We start from the raw sequence: 11,003 nt of genomic DNA, 5'->3' as shown, positions 1-11,003 counted from the left end.
AACTGTCTCATATTCTTGTAGGTCCCTCTGGTGTGACAGCAAGGCAGCCGATCTATACTGGTGAGTGTGTTATAAATTTAATATTGCTAATGAAATGTGCATGTCATAGGTGAGGTGTAGACCATTTACACGTAACACACCTATGCATAATGCATGCTGTGCATGTTTGCTGTGAGACTATGCACATTTCAGTAATATCAGTATCTGCCTCAATCACATGCAATACACAGAGCATCACACACAATTGTGGCAACACCATACTGGACATTGGATAGGCATAGTTGATACACATGTACACAACATACACAACTTTATCATATGCAGTACACCTTAACATGCTACACATGGCGTATCCAGACACCCGCTGTAAGGTCACACTTCAGTATCCCACATGTCATCCACACAGCACACATAATATACCTGAGGGGTAGAGGCCTATCATGGGGTTGTGCGACACTCTTCAACACAACACATTCATGTTAGGCAATGCTCCCTATTGGGCACCTTACAAACCCATGTAACAAGTGGCTGTGTAATTGTGAATGTAGCCACGGTACTGCAGTTCAGGTACAGCATGCTAGGTGGTGGTCTGGCACACATTAGTAGCCTTGAGTGACCACATGAGGCATGATGATGGCTCATGGTACTACACCCCATCCAGTTACAGTGACCACAGTACTACACATAGCAGTCATTGCTATGAACCTCAATGCTGTGTGTGTGCAAACATATACACCTATACACAATATGCATAGCAATCACCATTTGTACAAAGTGACACATATATGTCTTGTGATGTTATTGAGTGTATAGGTCACATGACACACATTGGGTATGTGTGATGTTTAATGTTGCAGTCATGTTGTAGCATGCCATGTCATGGCTGGCACTGGCATGTCCACAATATGTCCTACACTCACCATAACCACTGTACAATGGCCATGTTGAACAATGGTATTCCATCATGTATACATGTACCACTCATCCTGTGTGTATACATAGCATGCATGTGCTAAACCTGTGTCTACATTTATCTGCTACAGACACAGACACTGTCATCAGAAATGGATATCTATGTGACTCACAGATACACATCCAGCCATGGTATGTATACCTGTGAGTGATGGTGCATAGGACATTGCAGAGCTTTTAATACTTGCACAGCAATGTTGTGTCCATATACACATTGCATTCCAGGGTGAGGCCAATCACTGAACAACAACACACATGCATCAAAGCCATGTATACTGTTATTAACAAGGGCTGTCTACACTCTCACTGCATGGTCTTGAGCAACAAATTGTCTGTATGCTGACACGTGTGATATGACTGTTTGCCTTGTGATACTGTAACCCACCTTCAACCACTATTGAGTATGTTTTGGATTGCTGGTGGTGTGTGTGGGTATCTACTGTAGTGAGGAGTGTATTTGTGTGCATGTGTACCGACATCATGTACAGGTTGTAAAGTGTGTTTCCTGTCTTCCTCCCACAGGTGCTGTGTTAGGGCTGGTTCACTGCAGCAGGGAAACTGATGTCACTGAGCCACATAGTGATAATGAAGAGAGGTGTGTTGAGGCACAGTCGTGTTTGCCAGGGTCTGTCGTTGGGCCACCAATCGACAGTACACAGCTGTCCACCCCATCCATGCATACAGTCATACTGCCAATACATGCATCACCAATGCCCATAGCTGAGGGACAGTGTACAGTTGGCATTGGCCAGGACAGTGTGGTATCCATGGCACATGCATCCCAACACAGCAGCCATACCCAGATGTCTGGAAGGGTACCACATAGGCAGATGTCCAGGGGTTCTCGTAGGAGCATTGCTGCTCATCATGCCACTGGCAGATGTGCCACAGGTCTGACAACGTCACGCATGTTCCAGGCTGTCATGGAGGCGCAGGCACATATGGAAAGGTACACCAGACAGGGACTAAGGGCACAGAGGGCACATAACACCGCCATCATTGACAGTATCTGTGACCTAGCAGGTGCCATCCATCCTTACACCGAGGTCACTGATAGACATTGGGGAGAGACATTAGATATCCTCCGCAATGTCATGTCCATGTGTCAGGACAGTGCAGGATGGTTGAGACGTCGACGTGGACGTATGCCAGCGACATCAGCAGCTGGCAGTTGCCGTGGACGTCCCTCAAGCCACAGCCGCTCCCGTAGTCCCAGTACCAGCCCCAGCAATGTTGGGGGTGGGCTGTCCATAGAACATCCTAGAAGACCGCATGCACGTGGCTCTGGACAGTCGCATCAAGAACCTGTGTCCAGTGTACATCCAGCCACCTCTGGGGATAGTATCCAGTCTGGCTTAGTACCTGATAGTGTCAGTAGCACCCCTGCCAGGCACAGGTGCCGTATCCATGGCCAGAGACGGTGATCTGTAAAGCCTCACAGGTACAGTCTGTGGCTGTCCCACAAATACCCATATATGGCAGCCACATGGTGGAACTGTGTGCATGCAGACCACACACACATACTCCAGACCCCTAGGGCTAACACATACCCACACACATTACAACAATATTGACCCATTCCAGTATTCTTGCCCCTCACACACACACACACACACACACACACACACACACACACACACACACACACATACATACATGTCAATTGGATGGCTCACTGTAGTGTAGGCCTCTGGCAAACCAACAACACACCATGTGCATATGATGAAAACTGTGCCACCTCCTGTCATCTGTAACATCGATGCAGGAACAGGCTACCATGGTGCTGATGCACAGGGTGTCTATATAGCAATGTTAGCATCTTGTCAGCAGTAGAGTGTAATGATATGCTTGAAGGTGTAGCTGAGCAGGCATGTTGCATTAAAGCTATGATTGTCATTGTAGTGTTGTTTACACCAGTGTTGGTTCCAATTGTGTATTGTCCGGCCATGTACCACTTGGCTGATGTGTGCAGTATTGGTAGCATGTGTTAGAGAGTGGACAGTATGTGTGGGATGTGTGTAGCACAGATTTTCAGGTGTACAGTTGTGAACATGGTGGAGGTGCACTGTCTGCATGTACGTGCATAGTGGACACATGGCCAGCATGACATGCTCTGTATTAAACAGTAATACTCCATAATTTCTATTGGTGGCCAGTATGCATTGTACTACACACATTCTGGAACCTGACTACACATATGTGTATGACATGGTTTGACACTGTGCTATGGGTGATACTGTTACTATCTGTCATTGTTTTGCATTCTGGTAGTATACATCACTTCAACAGCCTGACCATAACCAATCATTAGATGATGTTTTGACAACTGACACACAGATGTAGGACACACAGCAACATTTGGATCCTTCAGGTACTATACAATCCCAGTAACCACTGGTATTCACCTGTACCCATTACTGACACCACTCCTGTTTGGCATATAGCTCTTTTAGCTACAAGTAATCACAATAGGGATATGTCCGTCCATGTCTGGTAATGCATACTGTGGCCTATAATTCATTCTCCAGATGACACGCACATCCTCCACAAGGGTATCATACAGACAGATGCCTGTTATCAAACCCATGCTGTAAAACTATAAGCCAAACTAAGCATAGTCATCCACCTTTACGGAACATATTATCCCCACAGTACCACATAGGTAGTAGCCACCAACATGATGAACAGGCACCAATGTGTACATTCAACCAAGTGTTATGTCATCTCTCCTTTGTTAATCACATTTCCAAAGGTATTTTGGAATCCCTTGGTGGATCACATAAGCAATAAGGGGTCTGCATGCATATCCACATAGGCTGTTCTACACCTGTTATGAATAGTCATCATTGACATACTTTGCTGCGTTTGAACAGGTCTGACATATACCTCGGCCATAGACCATCACTCACACATTCCAATAGGAACTGTAATGACTTTGTGTGACACAGATGACCTAGGCCAGGGATCACTGCAATGGCTGGGCTTGTCACAAGCATACAGATGTGATCTAAGGTCTGGGAAGCAGCAGCACAGTCTGACAAGGATGACAGCTGTGTTCTTGGAGAAAGCAGGGTTCCCCCACATGCAATCATTGAGGTAACATGTACGTATATGTATTTGCCACACAGCTAGCTCACATGTGCAATGCATACTGATATGTCATGTGGTAAAAGCAAAACCCACAACACATTGACCGACAGTGTCACACACATACAGCACACACACTCACCAAGTGCAGGATTCAAACCCCTACCTAACTACTTCATGATACTAGAGGAGCACGTATTAACACAACGCGCTATGCGTATTCCTGGGAGTTCTTGTTTTCCACAGGTATATTTGTAGGATGGTGACATCATCAGACTTGACAAAGGTTAGTTTACCACTTTTGAGGTCTCTTACTACTCTCCTAAAAGGTTGTGCTTTCCCAAGGAGACCACACACAGTTGTCCAGTGCAGGATTCGAACCCTTACCTAACTACTTCATGATACTAAAGGAGTATGCATTAACACGACGCACTATGCACATTACTGTGAGCTTTCCTTTTCAACAGGTATATTTGTAGAATGGTGACATCATCAGACTCGACAAAGGTTAGTTTACCGCTTTTGAGGTTTCTTACTACTCTCCTAAAATTTTGCTCCTTCCCAAGGAGACCACACCCCAGCACACACAGTTGTCCAGTGCAGGATTCATACCCCTACCTAACTACTTCATGATACTAGAGGAGTACGCATTAACATGACGCACTATACACATTATTGGGAGTTTTCTTTTCCACAGGTATAGTTGTAGGATGGTGACATCATCAGACATGACAAAGGTTAGTTTACCGCTTTTGACGTCTCTTACTACTCTCCTAAAAGGTTGTTCTTTCCCAAGGAGACCACACACAAACACACACAGTTGTCCAGTGCAAGAGTCAAGCCCCTACTTAACTACTTCATGATACTAGAAGAGTACGCATTAACACGACGCACTATACACATTACTGGGAGTTTGCTTTTCCACAGGTATATTTGTAGGATGGTGACATCATCGGACTGTATGAAGTGGGTTACATTAGGTGACATTAGATGGGCTACATTGAAGGAATGTCTAAACACTTTGTGCATGTGATCATCAAAGGTGAGTTTACTATCTACCTGTGTCCCCAGGGCCATAATGACTTTCTCTGTACATGCTGGATTACCACTTATGTGGTAATTTGTGTGCACTTTGTTTTACCCAAAGGGGATGACTATGCATTCTTTGCCATTCAGCTTGAGGGCATTGTTTTGACACCAGGTATTTATCTCTGTAAGACACTTCTGGAGGATGTCTGTGTCAGCTGTACAGTCAATTATGGACCACAGTTACCATTCATCTGCAGACCTGTTCAGTCATACACCTGCCATGCTTCCCTGTACCTCTGAGCAGTATCTACTGAACAGGTGGGGTCCCAGGACCAAGACCTGTGTGATGCCATTTGTGATTGGCTTAGAGTTGGACATGGCACCCACAAATATGAACGTGTGTGTTTGATCTGTGAGCCACTTGGCCACCCATCCTGGAACATAGCTGTTAATGTTCAAGCTGGTACGCTTGTCCATGATGACAGAGTAGGGAATGGTGTAGTAAGCCCTTAGTGAGGTCCAGGTGGGCTGTGTGGACTACTTTCACCTCCATCTATGTTCATGGTAGCTAGTCAACTAGGTTTAGGAGCTTGGCTCTGCCTTTAAGAAGGCAAAGTTGTGTAGAGTCCAGTGTCTGGAGATCTCCAATGTCTCAGTGTATGGGTTCCATGACAATTGGCTCAACAGCTCTGTAGACCTGGCTGAGTAGACATATTGGGCAATGGTTTCCAGGTTCTGTTTTGGCACACCCTTTGTGGAGCTGGATGACAGTTAGTGTATGCCATTCTTTGGGTACATAGCCTGTGGTACAGTTGAGTCTGGACAGTGAATGTAGGTGAGGGTGTAGTGCCTTATGGGACTAGTGTAAGACACAGCCTGGGACAACATACAGTCACATTGATGCTATGTTCTTAGCTTTGGTGAGGGCTGTCTTTACCTGCATGTCCATGATGTCTGGGTCTCTGCATCCTACTGTGATGGACACAGGCCCTTTTGGGGGTGATGGGGGGTTTACACTGAACTTGTCCCCCTGGATGAGGGCAATGAAAGTTGGTTTGGTGTATTTAATTCCTTTTTTCAGTAGCTGACAGCATATTTGGAAGTTGACACCTACATGTCTGGTATAGCTACCGAAGGCTTTGTGGTTGTTATTCTTACATTCCTTTGCTATTTGTCTTTAGAAACCGTCCTTGGATTATTTTATGAGCGATCATGGTTTCTTCCTGATAATGATCAGTGATACCTTTCCTTTAGTGAAGTTGGATCTATCATGTGTTCGTTTCCTCCTTCTCTTGTCTAGCTTATTTATGGACAACAAACACCTGCTTGTTGTCCTATTTTTGGAGGAGTGCATCTTGGTTTTATTTGTGATGTCTCATTCCATGCATCCCTGTAGATGCTCATAGGATGCACTTGTAAATGTTTCTGCAGATTGCATACCATTATCCTATAGCAAGAAGTCTTCGGAAATTTCCACTTTGGTCTTGGGAAGTGTGCAGTTTGCTTTTGCAAATATCTTCACAGTGGTTTCATTGACTGGGTGTGGGGGCGGGATGTGGATGTCCAGTGTGATTACTTCATGATCTGATATTCCCAGTGAGGGGTTTATCTCTGTTGTGGAACACTGGTACCCCATGATGGTGATGATCATGTCCAGTATGTTGTCACCTCTAGTGGGCGTGCTGACCAGCTGTTCCAGGGTGTTAGAGTTTCTTAACTGTAGGACACATTGGGCAAAGGACATTGTATACGAGTAATTTACCCACTCAGTGTTTGGGTAGTTGTAATCTCCTCATATAATGGTGTTTGATAGGACCTTTATATTTGCCATTGTTCTCCGGAATACTGAGTGAGGTTCCTGAGACAAGGTATGTGATCTGTAGCAGGCTGCAATCTGATGGGCAGCTTTGCCCGATGTTAGTTGCACTTGCATGGTCTCCAAGGCCGCATGCTGTGCCAGTAACCTGAAGGTGTGGATATCCATAAGGTAAATGGCTACACCCCTTCCTTTTGTATTTCACTCGTGGTTTTGGGTCCAAAGGTCAGAGTGATTGCGAGTGTTTTACGTGGATCATATCCAGCAGGTCTATGTTTGACATAGCTTGTATTTTAGGCAGTGAACACCTCTGAGTAGGTGATATGCAAGGGAGTACGGATGGAGCATTTTGCAATGGTCTGTGTATGGCATGTATTTCAGGCCACTAATGCTCTTTGTGAGGTATTGCTGCTGGCTTTCCAGTTGTTGTAGTTGTCTTGTCAGGTACATAACAACAGTGGCATTGTACTCTTTTATAATTCTAGTGAGTGGTGAGTAGAGGGGAATAATGTCCTCTTCTATTCTGCATGAGACACATTTTGTGATGAGGTGTGCCACATAAGAGGGTTTCCTGACTACTATGGGAATGTGCTTATCACAGTTGTATCCACTGTCCACCTGTGACCCAAGGTCTCTTGTCACACTTACAGTGTGAAGTATACTACCACCTATGTTGTAGTTCTTGGCTACAGAGATTTTAACAAAGGTGATGATAATGCACCTTTTGGCATTGAGTTACAGCCCATGGCTTGGACAACAGCCGTCTGTCTCAGTAAGGCCCTTTTGTAGAATGTCCACATCTTTAGTGTTTACAATGATGGCTCCTAGTTTGCAGTCCTCTGGAAACTTCAGTAGCCACAGACCTTCCATGTTAATGTTTACTTCAGGGAAGTAGATACTACACAGCCTGGGAAGTTATCTAGTTCCATGGCTGCTGTGATACTGGCTTTGGAGAGTGTTTTTTTACCTGTGCAGCCGTGATGACAGCAACTTTGCAGTCTTCCATTATAGACATGTGCTCTTTCATGGGTGCGAGGGGGGTAAAGTTAACACTGATCCTATTTGCCAGGATGTTGGCAATATCAGTTGGCTCTGTACATTTAGTGCCATTGAGCTGCAACTCAGAACAGATCTGAGTGTAACCATGACATGGACCTGTCTGTTGGCAGAGATCTCCTGCGTGCACAGTATGCAACAGAGTACAGCTTGGGTTACATTCATTCTTGTTTCACGGGGCAACTACTTGAGGCCAGTAATCTTCTTGTTAAGATACTTCATTGGTCTTTCTAGCTGCTGAATGTGCCTAGTCAGATTCATCACAAGTGTGTTGTGGTACTCTCTGACAGGTCTGATGACTGCTGGGTAGTGGCAACCTCCTTTGACCTACATGCACAGACCTTGGCAGTTTGTGTGAACACATAGCAGGATTTGCAGACCACTTGATGAATGTGTTTCTGGAAGTAGAGATGACTATACGCATTTGTCCATAGATCCCTTATTATTACATCCATATTTAGCCTAAGTGCGTGAGCATGCCCAGTATGACCTTTCAGTATGTTCCTGCCTGACATTTGCTTCGTTTCTTTAAGTGTGTGAGCATGCCCAGTATGACCTTTCAGTGTGATGCTGAATGAAATCCACTACATTTGTTGGAGTGTGTGAGCACGCACAGTATACACATTTATACTATATGTGTATGGTAAATCAAGTTGTATTTTTACAGCAGGGCTCACCTTTGTGTCATAGATCAACAGGGATCATGCTGTGCCTGCAGGGCTTCCATGAGACACTTGCATAGACTTATCAACATTTTTACATACAGGGGGGGGGGCAGCTATTCTTTGTACATTTCTACCCGTGGGCACAACGGATTGTTACTGTAGGTGTACATAGGATGTGGGTTTCACCTGACACTTATACACATTTGCTGTGCCTGCACTGCTATGTACAGGACACCATTACACTCTGTACTGTTGCCTATAGTACTGGCTTGAGGCATACTACTGTACTACAGATCTTAGCATCCATTGCCACGTATATTTGCTTGTGACTTCATAGCCTACACAACCCACATCACAACGCCTGGCCTGATGTTCTATGTCTGCATAGGCGTGTGGGTGAGGTTACCCATTTGCCTCTTTAGGGACATGATACAGCATTGCTTTGTGTTTGCATTAGTGTACAATTGTCCTGCTGTGTCTGTGCCAGTATAATGCTATCATGGCTTAGTGGTTCAGTACTGTGACTATAGTGCACAGTATCCTGGGTTCAAGCCCTGTCACTGCTTTTTATTTTCATGCTGGCCAGACCAGATGGCTTAAGGAACAGTAAAGAAGATATGAGCATGTTTAACTGACTTTGCTCAACTTTCCCTGACCTTGCCCAACATTGCACGAGCAATTTTGTTTACATATACTAGATATTGGTGAAAGCTGCTTAGCACTGCTTTATATTGCTTAAAACATGGCAATCATGCCTTAGGTGGTGCTGCAGGGCTGCCTATGTCAGATGCATATACTACACTGCCTATACATGTTTGGAAGCAAGTAGTGTCAAGTTAGGCATCCCTTTTATTTTATGTGCGAGTCAGAGTGAAGGTATCATTTCCAGGGTTCCTACTGAGCCAGTGTATGTGCTATGCGTTGCCTCTTTGCCAAGGCCAAGGCATACTGGGCATGCTTCCTTCTGCCTACTGGGGCAGGCTCAGGTTGTTCCCCCTCCGAGTCACGCTGTGCCTGTGCAGGCCTTGGCATGGTGGGGGGCTGTTTGGCCCTGTCCCATGCTGTTCCTGCTGCAGCTGTTTTCACAGGATCATATTGTGTAGCATGGCACATACCATGACAATTTGGGTACATGTAGTTGATGAGTACTGCAAGGCTCTACCAGATGTGTCCAGTCACCGGAACCATAACTTGAGCATCCCAAATACACGCTCGATTACATTTCATGTTTGTGCGTGTGCCTCATTATGGAGTTCTTGTTCAGGTGTGTGTGCATTTCTGATGGGTGTCATCAGCCACGGCTCCAGTGCGTATCCAGCATCTTCCACTAGGTGACCGTCAGGGATGTCCCCATTTGCAAATGTCTGGTACAGCTGCGACAGATGCCAGATATGGGAATCGTGGTAGCTTCCCGGGCAGCCAGCACACAAATTCAGTATTATGCCCTGGGAATCGCACAAGGCCTGGCAGTTGATGGAGTGGAAACCCTTGCGGTTGATGTAGGCCCTACCCCACTCACCAGCTGTTGCTTTGATGTGTATATGCGTGCAGTCAATTGCACCCACTACCTCAGGGTATTCTGCTATTTGCTGGAAGAGACGCATATTGCTGGCCAATACCTCACGGGAAATGGGGAAATATACAGATCACCAACATGTGCTGACATGGCATTCAGGAACTGGTGCAGTACCCTTGATGCTGATGCCTGTGAAATTCCCATCATATCACCATTTGGTCTCTGGAAGGTACCTGTTGCTAGTATTCTTAGGCCAACACATACCTTGGTTTCCACTGGGATGGGTTCCCCTCTGTTGGTTCAGTGTGTGAGGCGTGGCCTGCACAACTCAAAAATTTGCTGCAGGAGCTCTCTGTCCACTCTATAGCGTTCCACTATCTCCAGCTCATGTAGCCCCTGGTAGGTTATCCTGGGTCTGTACACTCTTCTCTGTCTTTTCACTTTCGGTTGCTCAGCAGCATTCGCAATGGCACCATCCTCAGCTTCTTGCACATGTTGCCTTATAACAGCAATGGCAGCCCCTAACATTTTTATGTCTCAGTTTAAGCTTTTTAAGTTTTCACTTCTCTTTGTTGACTGCAGTGTTGCAGTGTTTCTGAGGAAAACATAGGGGAATGTTGTTTGCAGAGTTTTAAGTGCTGGTCTTGGCTAGGCTACTGTACTGCCTGTGTAATTGGCTGATTCTGATTGATTTCACCTGGCAGTTCTGCTAGTTCTCCTTGGTTAACTTCTCTACTTCTTTTCCCTTTCTGTTTCCACAGGGGGCAGTGCCATGCACACGGGCTCACATGTGTGCACGCAGGCTTACACAGGCTTAGTCGGGTGCACATTCATGTATACAGGCTTAGACGGCCTTACACAG

The sequence above is a fragment of the Protopterus annectens genome, chromosome 6.part0, assembly GCF_019279795.1.
Source record: "Protopterus annectens isolate FY-2018-M chromosome 6.part0, PAN1.0, whole genome shotgun sequence".
In the NCBI taxonomy this organism is placed as follows: domain Eukaryota; kingdom Metazoa; phylum Chordata; order Ceratodontiformes; family Protopteridae; genus Protopterus; species Protopterus annectens.
The sequence above is the reverse complement of the archived record's forward strand: the minus strand, read 5'-3'. Positions refer to the sequence as shown.